The sequence below is a fragment of the Ochotona princeps genome, chromosome 1 (genome assembly GCF_030435755.1).
Source record: "Ochotona princeps isolate mOchPri1 chromosome 1, mOchPri1.hap1, whole genome shotgun sequence".
NCBI lineage: Eukaryota > Metazoa > Chordata > Mammalia > Lagomorpha > Ochotonidae > Ochotona > Ochotona princeps.
The window spans coordinates 150,659,077-150,673,063 of NC_080832.1; positions in this window are offsets into that span (position 1 = coordinate 150,659,077).

The following is a 13,987-nucleotide window of genomic DNA, read 5'->3' on the forward strand; positions in this document are numbered from 1 at the left end:
CAGGACTCACTGCAGGATGCTCATCCAAGGCTCTCCTGCCAAATCAATGGAAGCACCCCAGCTCAGAGAGGCATTTGTTCTCAAGGACAATTTTTAGAGCTTGCACACAAGTCCCATGACGGAAGCCATATGCATGCCCTGGGGATCTGCATTGACAGCTAAAAGCAGTCTAGAGTCACAGCACAGCACACAGCATGCTCCCTCGCAGGAGGCCAGCAGCTTTCTGTCTGTTCCTTCCTCCCTCCTGCCTCCCTCTGTAATCTTTTCTTGGAAGCACAGAGGAACAGAGAGGGAGAGACAGAATCTTTCTTGCATCTGCTGGCTCACATCCCCAAGGACCACCACTAGAGCCAGCTGTGGCTGGGTCAGGACAAGCCCAGGAACCAGGAGCTCCCTCCAGATTTCCCAAAGGGGCACAGGGGCACACGGGCACAGGGGCACAAGCCCCTGCAGCATCCTCCGCTGCTCTCCCAGGAGGATCGGCAGAGAGCTGGACTGCAGGGGAAGCAGGCAGGATTTGAAGCAGCACCCGTACAGGCCATCCACCTGGCAGGCTGAGGCTTGACCCACTGGAACAATACCCTGCACCTCACCACACCACACCACACCACACCACACACAACACACACCACACCACACCAATCCTTGCTGGACCCTTCAGCAGCTCCTTCACCAGGCTGCTGAAGGAGCCTGTCCCCCTAGCTTGCACAACTTATGCCGTTCCATGCTGTGAGAGCAGCCAGTACAGACGAGGGATCCAGGCATGTTGCTACTGTACGTGTCCTGGGGAGAAAGACCTCTGTGAAGAACAGATGTCAGCTGTTGGGATGTCTTGTGGAAGATGGCACATCTGCAGCAGCCGACGGTCCACAGCTGACCAGCAGGAGAAAGAGTCTTGAATCCAGAAGGATCCATGGAGGAGGGTGAAGCACTCCCTGGTGAACAAGAGGGCAGCAGCATCTGGTTGGAGGCTGTGAGGCCAAATTCCTGCCTCCAAAGCACATGATAGGGATGGCTGACCCCTCAAGTGCTAGCTAGAGATAGGAAAGGCAACTCTGTGCACCCTGTTGTGTGCAGGAAGCACAGGCCCTGAAAGCCTTCCCTTGTGCAGGCCTTGGTGGCTCCCCGGCCATCATCTTATGTGCTGGGCAGCAGGGCTGCATGTTGCAGGGTGCTTTCTTTAGCAGCTAGCGCCTGGGACTTCCTATTGCAGATGGCTGGTTACCTCTGGTGCCTACTTGCCCATCCACCTGGCTCCTGGCTTAGGAGCCCACATGCCCAGACACCACTCAGCTAGGCCGAGGAAGGCCGAGTAGTGCATCACCCTAACCACCACCCAACACATGCAAAAATACATGAAGCCGGGGCACATCAGCGTGGCCTAGTGGCCAAAGTCCTTGCCTTGAACGCGCCGGGATCCCATATGGGCACCCGTTCTAATCCCGGCTGCTCCACTTCCCATCCAGCTCCCTGCTTGTGGCATGGCAAAGCAGTCGAGGACGGCCCAAAGCTTTGGGACCCTGCACCCACATGGAAGACCTGAAAGAGGTTGCAAGTTCCCAGCTTCGGATTGCCGTACACCAGCCATTGCGGCTCACTTGGAGAGTGAATCATTGGACGGAAGATCTTCCTCTCTGTCTCTCCTCCTCTCTGTATCTCGGACTTTGTAATAAAAAAAAAGGTCCATGAAGCCCTCTTGGCAGTCCATCAAGGAACTGCTCCACTTGCCAAAGAATCCCCGGAGCCTGCATCTCAGGGTGCTCTGTAAGGAATGTGGGTGGCGGTAAGGTTTCCTGGGACCTCATCTGGCCAAGAACAACCCCAGTGGGCTGGTGTTTAACACCAGCTCTCAGAGGGCTCTGAGGACGCAGGCATGGGACTCCAGCTCCCTGAGGGCCTGTGGGCATGCTGATGTGGGAGTCCATCTCCCAGGGTTCTTTAAGTGCCTTGCTCTTAAAGCCACCCTGACACTTCCTATCACAGAGGCCCGAACTGATGCTAGGCCCCAAACCTCCTCCCTCCCAGGCTTTGGTATGTGGACTGTACGGCCTTGGAGCCCTGATCTTTCAACAGCACGTGTACCAGAATACTATCCGGGACACCCACCTGATGCTAGGATTGCTCTGGTTGGACTGTCTAGAGGTGAGAAGGCCTGAGCCCACCAGGTGTAAAAAGGGCAGCTTGGGGCCGGGCGCCCTAGCCTAGCAACTAAAGTCCTCGCCTTGGACGAGTTGGGATCCCATATGGGCACTGGTTCTAATCCCGGCTGCTCCACTTCCCAACCAGATCCCTGCTTGTGGCCTGGGAAAGCAGTAGAGACGGCACAAAGCTTTGGAAACTTGCACCCACATGGGAGTTCTAGAAGAGGCTCCAGGTTCCCGGCTTTGGATAGGCGTGCACCAGCCATTGTGGCTCACTTGGGGAGTGACTCATCTGACGGAAGATCTTCCTCTCTGTCTCTCCTCCTCTCTGTATATCTGACCTTGGAATAAAGTAAATAAATGTGTAAAAAAAAAAAAAAGAAAGAAAGAACAGCGGCTTTGGGCGACCTCTCGTGGCCACCAGCACTCAGTGCAGGACGCTCATCCAAGGCTCTCCAGCATGGATGAAGCTCCTCTGCTGCAGGACCCCAGCAGAAAAGAGGGTCCTCTACTGCCGGACGACTGCATAGAGGAGAATTCTCGGATGTCGGACCCAACAGAGAGGAGGGTCTTTTGGTGCTGGATTCTAGCAGAGAAGAAGGTCCTCTGGTGCTGGAACTCAGCAGAGAGGAGGGTGCTCTGCTTCTGGACACCAGCAGAAAGGAGTTTCCTCTGCTGCTCGACCACAGCCAAAGACGAGGCTTCTCTGGTGTTGCACTACAGCAGACAGGAGGGTCTTCTGCTGCCAGACCCCAGCAGAGAGGAAGGTCCTCTGGTGCCGGGGCCCAGCAGCAGTTGAGGATCCTGTGCTGCAGGACCCATGCAGAGAGGGGAGTCTTTTTGTGCCAGACCCAAGCAGCAGAGGAGGGTACTCTGCTGCTGGACCCTAGGAGAAGAGGACGGTCCTCTGGTGCCGGACGACAGCAGGGAGGATGGTCCTGTTATACCGGACCCCAGCAGCAGAGGAGGATCCTCTGGTGCCGGAACCCAGCAGAGAGAGATTCCTCTACTGTCGGACCCCAGCAGCAGTTGAGGGTCCTGTGCTGCAGGACCCATGCAGAGAGGGGAGTCTTTTGGTGTCAGACCCAAGCAGCAGAGGAGGGTACTCTGATGCAGGACCCAAGCAGCAGAGGACGGTCCTCTGGTGCCGGACGACAGCAGGGAGGATGGTCCTGTTGTACTGGACCCCAGCAGCAGAGGAGGATCCTCTGGTGCCAGAACCCAGCAGAGAGAGATTCCACTACTGTCGGACCCAGCAGAGAGGAGGCTCCTTTGCTGCAGGAACACGGCAGAGAACAGGGTCCTCTACAGCCGCACCCCAGCAAAGGGGAGGGTACTCTGATGCCGAACACCTGCAGCGGAGGGGGGTCTTCTTCTGCTGTACCCCAGCAGAGACCAGGGTCCTCAGCTGCCTGTCCCCAGCAGGAAGGAGTGTCTTCTGGAGCCTGACCCCAGCAGAGAGGTCCTCTCCTGCTTCCTCTCTTTGGTGTTCAGCAGGATAGGAGGGTCCTTGGCTACTGGACTCCAGCAGAAAGAAGGGTCCTCTGCAGCATTTTACTCGCTGGACCCTAGCACAGACGAGGGTCCTCACGTGCTAGACCCAGCAGAGAGGAACGTCATATGGTGCCAAACCCAGGCAGAGAGGTGGATCCTCTGCTGCTTCCTCTTTGTTTTGGCAGAGCAGAGAGGAGTGTCCTCTGGTGCTGGATCACAGAAGAGAGGAGGGTCCTCTGCTGCTTCCTCCCTGCTGGGGTCCAGCAGAGGAGGTCCACTGCTTCCGGACCCCAGCAGTGAGTGGGTCCTCTGCTCCTGGACCCCAGCAGAGCGAAGGGTCCTCTGTTGCTGGACCCCAGCAGGAGAAGAGGGTCCTCTGCTCCCCGACCACAACAGAAGAGGAGGGTTCTCTGCTGCGGCCTCTCTTTGAAGTCCATGAGGAAACGAGGGTCCTTTAGAACTTCTTTTCTGCTGAGGACGTGCAGCATAGGAGGGTCATCTTCTGCAGGGGTTCAGCAGGAGAGGAGGGTCCTCAGCTGCTGGAAGCAAGGCAAAGTGGAGTGTCCACTGCTGCCAGACCCCAGCAGGGAAGTGGGACCTCTGCAGCGGTACCCCAGCAATACAGGAGTGTAATCTGCTGCCGGGCCCCAGTAAAGAAGTGGGTCTTCTTCTGCTGGACCCCAGCAGAGAGGAGGGTCCTCTGTTGCTTCGTCTATGCGGGACACCCGCAGTGAGGAGAGTCCTCTGGTTCTGGACCCCAGCAGAAGGGAGAGTACTCTACTGCTGGACTCCAGCAGAGAGGACGGTCCTCTGCTGATTCCTCTCCACTGGGGTCCAACGGAGAGGAGGGTCCTATTTTTCCGGACCCCAGCAGTAGAGTAGGACCCTCTGCTGCCCGACCCCAGCAGAGGGGTGTTCTCTGGTGCCGGATCCCTGCAGAAGAGGGAAGTTTTTTGCTGCCGGACCCAGCAGAGAGGATGGTCCTCTGCTGCCGGACCCCGCAGGGACGAGTGTCATCTGCTGCCGGACCACAGAAGGAAGGAGGGTCCCCTGTTGCCAGACCCAGCAGAACAGGAGGGTCCCCTGCTGCTTCCTTCTTTATTGTCCAACAGAAGAGGATTGTCCTCTGCTCCTTTCTCTCTGCAGGAAAACAGCAGTGAGGGGGAACCTATGGTGCCAGGCAGCAGCAGAGAGGAGGAACTTGTGCTGCCGGAACCCAGCAGAAGAGGATGGTCCTCTGCTGCCGGACGCCAGCAGAGAGGAGGGTACTCTATTGTTGTACCTCAGCAGAGAGTATTGTCCTCTGCGGCTTCCTCTGTGCTGGGGTCCAGCAGAAAGGAGGGTCTCTGATGCTGGACCCCAGAAGAGAAGAGGGTCATCTGATGCTTTATCTCTGCTATGTTCCTTCAGCAGAGGAGGTTCCTCTGCTGTCCGAATCCAGCAGGAAGGAGAATCCTCTGCTGCCGGAACACAGCAGGAACGAGGTTCCTCCTTTGCCGGACCCCAGCAGCAGAGGAGGGTCCTCCACTGCTGAACCCCAGCAGGGAGGAGAGTCCTCGGCTGCCAGGCCCCAGCAGGGAGTAGGGTGCTCTGTTGCCAGACCCAAGCAGAGAGGAGTGTTCTCTGCTGCGAGACCCCAGCAGAGAGCATGGTCCTCTGCTGCCAGACTCCAGCAGAAGAGGAGGTTCCTCTGCCACATCCTCTCTTTGGGGTCGAACAGGAGTTGAGTGTCCTCTGTACTTTCTCTCTGCTGGGGTCCAGCAGCAGAGAAGGGTCCTATGCTGCAGGTGTCCTGCAAGAGAGTAGGAACTCTGCTGCTTAAACCCAGCAGAAGTGGTGTGTCATATGCTGCAGCACCCCAGCAGAGTGGAGGTTCCTGTGCTGCTTCCTCTGGTGCTGGACCCCAGCAGAGAAGAGGGTCCTCTTGTGCTAGACCCATCCAGATAGGGGGTCCTCTGGTGCCGGACCAGAACAGCAGAGGGTGGTTCTCTGCTGCTGGACCACAGCAGGGAGGAGGGTTCATTCTTCTGGACCTCAGCAGGGATGATGGTCCTCTGCTGCTGGACCCCAGTACAGAGGAGGATCCTCTGCTGCCTAAAACCATCAGAGAGGCGCCTCATTTGCTGCTACCTCTCTGCTGGGGTCCAACAGAGTAGAGGGTCTTCTGTTTCCAGACCCCAGTAGCAGAGCAGGGTGCTCTGGTGCTGGAAAACAGCAGGGAGTAGGGTCCTCTGCTGCCGGCACCATCAGCAGAGGTGGGTCCTCTGGTGCCGGAACCAAGCTACAGAGGGGGTTCCTCTGCTACCAGACCCCAGCAGCAGTAGAGCATCCTCTTCTGCCGTAAAACAGCAGGGAGAATGGTTCTCTGCTGCCAGTCCCAGCAGCAGAGCAGGGTCTTCTGGTGCCGGACACCAGCAGCAGAAGGGAGGGGTCACTGGTGCGGGACCACAGCACAGAGTAGGGTACTCTGCTGCCAGACCCCAGCAGAGAGCAGAGTCCTGCACTGCAGGACCCCAGAAGAGAAGGAGGGTCCTCTCGTGCTAGACCCCAGGAGAGGAGGGTGCTCTGCGGGGGGAATCCAGCACATAGGAGGGTCGTCCTGTGCTGGACCCCAGCAGAGAGGTTTGTCATCTGGTGAAACACCCCAGCACAGAGAAAGATCCTCTGTTGCTGGACCCCAGCAGAGAGGGAGGTCCTCTGGTGCCAGACCCCAAAAGCAGAGGAGGGTCCTCTGCTGCCAGACCACAGCAGGGAGGAGTGTCCTCTGCTGTCTGACCTGAGCAGTAGAGGATTGTCCTCTGCTGCCGGGCCCCAGCAGAGATGAAGGTCCTCTGCTGCTCGAGCAAGCTGAGAGGAGGGTCCTCTGGTGCTGGACCCCAGCAGAGAATGGTGTCCTCTATTGATGGACCCCAGCAACAGAGGAGGGTTCTCTGTTGTTGGACGCCAGCAGAGTGTAGGGTGTTGTTGTGCCGGACCCCAGCAGAGAGGAGGGACTCTGCTGCCGTACCAAGGAAGGGAGGAGGGTCCTCAGCTGCAGGAATCCAGCAGAAGGAGGGTCCTCTGCTGCCAGACCCCAGTAGCAGAGTGGGTCCTCTGGTGCCGGACCCTAGCATCAGAGGGGAGTCCTGTGCTTCCAGACACCAACAGCACAGGGATGAATTCTGCTGTTGGACCCCAGCAGAACATGGATGTTGTTTGCAGCCAGAAACCTGCATAAGGAGTGTCATTTGCTACCAAACCCCAGCAGGACAAGGGGGACTTCTGGTACCAAAACCCAGCAGCAGAGGGGGGTTCTTTGCTGCTGGAACCCAGGAGCATAAGGGGCTTCTCTGCTCCCGGAATCCAGCAGCACAAGAGCCTCTCTGCTGCTGGACATCAGGAGAGAGGAGGGTCCTCTGCTGCAGGACCACAGCAGAGAGGAAGGTCCTCTGCTGCTGGAACCCAGCAGAAGATGAGGGTCCTCTGCTGCAGGACGCCAGTAGAAGAGTAGGATCCTCTGTGTGTCCTCTCTTTGGGGTCCAGTAGGGAGCAAGGTTCCTCTGCAACTTCCCCTATGCTGTGGTCCAGCAGCAGAGGCGGGTCCTATGCTGCAGGGGACCAGCAGGAGAGGAGGGTAATTTGCAACTACCTCTCCACTGGGGTCAGGCAACAGAGGTGGGTTCTCTGCTGCCTCACCAGAGCAGCAGAAGGCGGTAATCTGGTGCTGGACCCCAGCAGAGTGGAGTGTCCTCTGCTGCTCGACCCCAGTAGGAGTGGAGAGTACTTGGGTACTGCACCACAGCAGAACAAGGTATTCCTCTGATGCCGGACCCTAGGAGCAGAGGGGAGTTCTCTGCTGCCAGACTCCAGGAGCATATAGAGGTTCTCTGCTGCTGGACCCCATCAGCAGAGGGGGATCTTCTGGTGCCGGGCTCCAGCAGCAGAGGAGGGTCCTCTGGTGCTAGACCCCAGCAGAGATTGTTGTCATCTGGTTTCAGACAACAGCAGCAGTGGTGGATGCTTTGCTGCTGTACCCAGCAGAGAGGGTGGTCCTCTGCCACCAGACCCCAGCAGGGAGGAGGGCCCTCTTGCCTCCAGAACCCAGCAGGGAGGAGGGTCTTCTGGTGCCGGACCCCAGCAGCAGAAGAGGTTCCTCTGCTGATGGACCCCAGCAGGGGGGAAGGTCCTCTGTTGCAGGAACCCAGCAGAAACAGGGTCCTCATCTGTCGGATCCCAGCTGAAGATTAGGGTCCTGTGCTTTGTCCTCTCTTTGGGGTCCAGCAGGAGATGAGTGTCCTCTGCAACTTCCTCTCTGCTGTGGTCCCATAGCAGAGGAGACTCCTCTAGGCTGGAGTTCAGCAGCTGAGAACCCTCCTCTCTGCTGTGTCAGGCAGGAGATGATGCTGCTCTGCTGCTGGGATCTGACAGCAGGAGAGGAGGGTCCTCTGCTGCTGGAACAGGAAAGAAGAGGAGGGTCCTCTACTGCAGGACTCCAGCTGAGAGGAACGTCCTCTGTTGCTTCTTTTCTGCTTCACTCCAGCAGAGAGAAGGGTCCTCTCATGCTAGACACCAGCAGAGAGGATGGTCCTCTGCTGCTTCCTCTCAGTTGGGGTCCAGCAGAAGAGTAGGGTCCTCTGCTGTCGGACGCAGCAGCAGTGGAGGGTCTTCTAATGCCGGGCGCCAGCAGAGAGGAGGGTATTCTGCTGCTCCACCCCAGCAGAGAGGAGGGTCCTGTGCTGCAGGAACCCAGCAGAAAGAGGGTTCTCTGCTGTAGGACCCCAGGAGCATTGAGAAGTTCTCTGATGCTGGATCCCAGCAGCAGAGGAGGGTCTTCCTCTGCCGAACGCCATTAGAAGAGGGTCACCTGCTGTTTCCACTCTTTGGGGCCCAGTCGGGGACGAGGGTCTTCTTCAACTTCCTCTGTGCTGTGGTCCAGCAGCAGAGGACGGTCCTCTGGTGCTGGACCCCAGCAGAAGCGTAGGGTCCTCTGCAGTGTCCTCTCTTTGGGGTCCAGTACGCAACGAGAGTCCTCTGCAACTTTCCCTCTGCTGTCGTCCAGCAGCAGAGGACAGAGTCCAGCAGAGGAGGGTCCTCTGCTGCTGGACCCCAGAAGCAGAAGGCAGTCCTCTGGTACTGGACCCCACGAGCAGGGGACGTTCCTCTGCAGCGGGACCACAGCAGAAAGGAGGGTCCTAGGCTTCCGGACCCCAGCAGAGAGGATCATTCTCTGCTGCCGAAACTTTGCAGAAGAAGGTGGTCCTCTACTGCCGGACGCCAGTAGAAGAGGAGGATCCTCTGCTGCTTCCTCTCTGCTGGGATCCAATAAATAGGCGGGTCCTCAGGTACTGGACCCCAGGAGAGAGGAGGGTCCTCTGCTGTCTGACCCCAGCAGAGGGGGGAGTTTCTCTGCTGCCAAACAACAGCACAGAAGATATTCCTCTGGTACCGGACCACTGCAGAGAGGACGGTCCTCTGCTGCTGGAGCCAGCAGAGAGAGGTGGGTACTCTGCTGTAGGACACCAGTAGAAGAGGAATGTCCTCTGCTGCGTCCTCTCTTTGGGGTCCAGCAGGGAGAAGGGTCCTCTGCTGCAGGGGTGCAGGGTCCTCTGCTGCCAAACCCCAGGAGCAGAGGGGGTCCTCTGGTGCCGGACTCCAACAGAGAGGAGTGTCCTATCCTGCTTCCTCTCTGCTGAGGTTCAACAGAGTAGGACCTCTGCTACTGGATCCCAGCTGCTTAGGAGGGTCTTCTGGTGCCGGACCCCAGCAGAAGGGGGGTGTTCTCTGCTGCCGCACCCCTTAGCAGAGGAAGGGACTATGCTGCCAGACCACAGCAGAAGAGTTTCCTCTACTGCCAGAACCCAGCAGAGAGGATGGTCCTCCTCTTTGTCCTCTCTAAGGGGTCCAGCAGGAGACGAGTGACTCTGTAACTTACTCTCCTCTGTGGTCCAGCAGCAGAGGATGATACTCGGAGGCAGGGGTCCAGCAGTAGAGGAGGATCCTCTGCTGTATGAATCCAGCAGCTGAGTAGTGTCCTCTACTGCTGGACCCCAGCTGCTTATGAGGGTCCCTGCTGCTCGACCCCAGCAGAGACTAGTGTACTCTGGTTTCGGACATCAGCAGAGAGGGGTGTCCTCTGGTGCCGGACCGCAACAGAGAGGAGTGTTCTCTGCTGCAGCACCCCTTAGCAGAGGAGGGACCTATGCTGCCAGACCACAGCAGAGGAGTTTCCTCTACTGCCGGAACCCAGCAGAGAGGAGGGTCCTCCTCTTTGTCCTCTCTTAGGGGTCCAGCAGGAGACGAGTGTCCTCTGTAACTTACTCTCTGCTGTGGTCCAGCAGCAGAGGATGATCCTCGGAGGCAGGGGTCCAGCAGTAGAGGAGGATTCTCTCCTGCTGGAACACAGCAGAAGAGGAAGGTCCTCTGCTGCGGGACCCCAGCTGAGTAAAGGCTCCTCTTCTGCTTTCTCTCTGCTGTGCCACAGCAGAGAGGAGGGTCCTTTGCTGCTGGACCAAAGCAGAGAGTAGTGTCCTTTGCTGCTTCCTTTCTGCTGGGGTTCCTAAGCAGAGGAGGGTGCTGTGCTATCGGACACAACAGCAGTGGAGGGTCCTCTGCTGCAGGACCACAGCTGGGAGGAGGGTCTTTCGTACTAGTCCCCAGCAGAGAGGATGGTCCTCTGCTGCCTGACCCCAGCCGGGAGGAGGGGCCTCTGCTGCCAGACCCCAGCAGAGAGGAGTCTTCTGATGCCGGACCCGAGCAGCAGAGGAGGTTCCTCTGATGCCAGAATAGAAGCAAACGAGGGTCATCGGCTGTCAGACCCCAGATGGCAGGAGGGTCCTCTGCTGTATGAACCCAACAGCAGAGCAGCGTCCTCTGCTGCTGGACCCCAGGAGTAAGGAGGGTCCCTGCAGCTCGACCCCAGCAGAGACTAGGGTACTCTGGTTTCAGACCTCAGCAGAGATTGGTGTCTTCTGGTGTCGGACTCCAGCAGCAGAGGATGGTCCTGTTCTGTGGTACCCGAGCAGGGAGGAGGGTCCTCTGCTGCCATACCATAGCAAGGAGGAAGGACCTTTGTGGCCGGACCCCAGCAGCAGAGTTGGGTCCTCTGGTGCCCGACACCAGCAACCTAGTAGGGTCTTCTGGTGCAGGACCTCAGAAGGGAGAAAGGTCCTCTGCTGCCAGACCACAGCAGCAGAGAGGGGTACTCTGGTTCCGGATCCTAGCAGCAGAGTGGGTGTCCTCTGCTGCCAGACAATAGCAGCAGAGGGGGATCCTCTGGTGCTGGAACCCAGCAATAGAGGGGGGTACTCTGCTGCCAGACAACAGAAACATAGGGAGATCCTACAGTTCCAGAACCCAGCAAAGAAGGGGAGTCCTCTCCTGCTGGATCCCAACAGCTGAGGAGTGTCCTCTGGTACCAGACCCCAGCAGAGAGAAGGGTCCTCTGCTGCCAGACACCATCACAAGATTAGGTCCTCTGCTGTGTCCTTTCTTTAGGGTCCAGTATGGGACGAGGGCTCCCTGCAACTTCCTCTCTGCTGTGGTCGAGCAGCAAAGGAAGGCCTCTGCTGCAAGGTTGCAGCAGCAGAAAAGAGTCCTCTGCTGTGGGACCCCAGCAGCAGAGCAGCATCCTCTGCTGCCAGACCACAGCATCAGAAGGGGATCCGCTGCTGTCGGATACCAGCAGCAGAAGCTAGTGTTCTGCTGACGGACGCCAGCAGCAGAGGGAGGTCCTATGCTGCCGGACGCCATCACAAGATTATGTTCCTACAGTACCGGATGCCAGCAGATGAGGGGGGTCCTCTGGTACCGGACACCAGCAGAGAGGAAGGTCCTCTGGTGCCAGACCCCAGCAGTAGAGGAGTGTCCTCTTGGCCCGGACACCAGCAGCAGATAGGTGGGTCCTCTGGTGTGGAACCCCAGGAGTGGAAGAAGATCCTCTGGTGCAGGACCACAGAAGAGTGGAGGGTCCACCACTGCCGGACCCCAGCAGAGAGGAGGGTCCTTTGCTCCCAGACCTCAGCAAAGAAGAGGGTGCTCTGCTGCCGAACATCAGCAGAGAGTAGGGTCCTCTGCTGCTGTATCCCAGCAGAGAATAGGGTCATTTGTTGCCGGACTCCAGCAGACAGGAGGGACCCTGCTGCTAGACCCAAGTACATCAGGGAAGAGTGTCCTCTGGTGCTGGACCCCAGTAGGAAAGGAGGCTCCTATGCTCCCTGACGCTAACACTGAGGAGGGTCCTCTGCTGCCAGACCCCAGCAGAACAGGAGTGTCCTCTACTGCTTCCTCCGTTTGATGCCCACCCAGAGAGGAGTGTCCTCTGCAGCTTCCTCTCTGCTGGGGTACAGCAGAGAGGAGAGTCCACTGGTGCCGGACCACAGCAGAAGAGGAGTGTATTCTCCTGCGTCCTCTCCCTGGGGTGCAGCATGAGGGGAGGGTCCTCTGCAACTTCTTCTCTGCTGTGGTCTAGAGCAGAGAAGCACCTCACTGCAGGGGTCGCGCAGAAGAGGAGGGTGGTCTGCTGTTGGACCCCGGAAGGCAGGAGTTTCCCCGGCTGCCATACCCCAGCAGGGAGGAAAATCCTCTGCTGCCCCCCTCAGCAGCAGAGGATCCTCTGGTGCCAGATCCCAGGAGCAGAGGAGTGTCCTCTGCTTCCAGACCCCAGCATGGAGGAGGGTCCTCTGCTGCCGGAACCCAGCAGAGAGGAGGATTCGTTGCTACCAGAACCCAGCATCTGAGGGGGTTCCACTTGTGCTGGACCCCAGCAGCAGAGGACTGTCCTCTGCTTCCAGAACCCAGCATGGAGGAGGGTCCTCTGTTGCCGGAACCCAGTTGAGAGGAGGGTCCTCTGCTGTCGGATCCCAGCAGGGAAGAGGGTCCTCTGCTGCCTGAACCCAGCAGGGAGGAGTCCTCTGCTGCCGGACCCCAGCAGAGAGCAGGGATTCTCGGCTTCATCCTCTCTTTGGGGTCCAGCAGGAGACAAGTATACTTTGCATCTTCCTCTCTGCTGAGGTCCAGCTGCAGAGGAGGGTCCTCTGTGGCTGGACCACAACATGGAGGAGGTATCTATGCTACTTCCTCTCTGCTCCACCCCAGCACTGTGGAAGTTCCTCTGCTGCCAAAGAACAACAGCTTGGAGAGTCCTCTGCTTCTGGACCCCAGCAGAGAGGAGGGTCCTCTGCTGCCAGACCCCAGCAGAACAGGAGGTTCCTCTGCTGCTTCCTCTCTTTGCTGTCCAGCAAGAGAAGAGGGTCCTCTGCTGTTCCTCTCTGCTGGGTTCCATCAGCAGATGAAAGTCCTCTGCTGCTGAAATCCAGAAGGAGAGGAGGGTCCTCTGCTGCCAGACTCCTGCAGAGGGCAGGGTCCTCTATTGCTTCCTCTCTGCTGGAAACTAGCAGAGACGAGTGTCCTGTCGTGCTAGACCCCAGCAGAAAAAAGGGTCCTCTGCTGATGGACCAAAGCAGCTGAGGAGGCTCCATTGTTGCCAGACTCCAACAGCAGAGGAGGGTCCTTGTGTTCCGCACCAAAGCAGCATAGGATGGTGATCTGCTGATGGACCCCACCAGCAGAGGAGGGTCCTCTGGTGCCAGAACCCAGCAGCAAGGAGGGTCTTTTTCTACCGGACCCCAGAAGCAGAGTAGGTCCTGTGGTTCCGAACACCAGCTGCAGAGGAGGGTCCTCTGTGGCTGCTGGACCCCAGCAGCAGAGAGGAGGGTCCTCTGCGGCTTCCTCTCTGCTGCGGTCCAGCAGAGAGGATGGTCCTTTGGTGCTGGACCACAGCAGAGAGGAAGGACCTCTGATGCTTCCTCTCTCCTGGCGTCCAGCAGCAGGGATGAGGGTCCTCTGTTGCTGGACCTTGCAGGGATTAGGGTCCTCTGCTGCCACACCCAAGCAGGGTGGAGGGTCCTCTGCTGCTGGTCCCCAGCAGGCAGGATGGTCCTCTGCTGCTGAACCCCAGCAGGGAGGAGGTTCCTCTGCTTCCGGATTCCGGAAAGTTTTCTGGGTACCTCATCTGCGAACCATCAGTGCTAGTCAGCTGGTGTGTAATTCCAGTCTCAGAGGGTCCATGGACATGCTGACGTGGGACCCCAGATTCCACTGGGATTGGGGAATGCTGAATTAGGATCAAGGTCCAAGAGGGCTCGTGGGTACACAGACATGCACCCGAGGTCTCACGGGGCCCATGGGCACACTGATGTGGGATTCCAGCTCCCAGAGGGTCCGTGTGCACACTCACATGGGATTCCAGCTCCAATAGGGCTCGTGGGCTTACTGACTGGGATTCCACATCCCTCAGGGCCTCTGGGGACCGTGACGTGCAACACCAGCTTCTAGTTCTCCTTGTGCCCTAGGTTGTACCTTGCTGGTGAAGACAG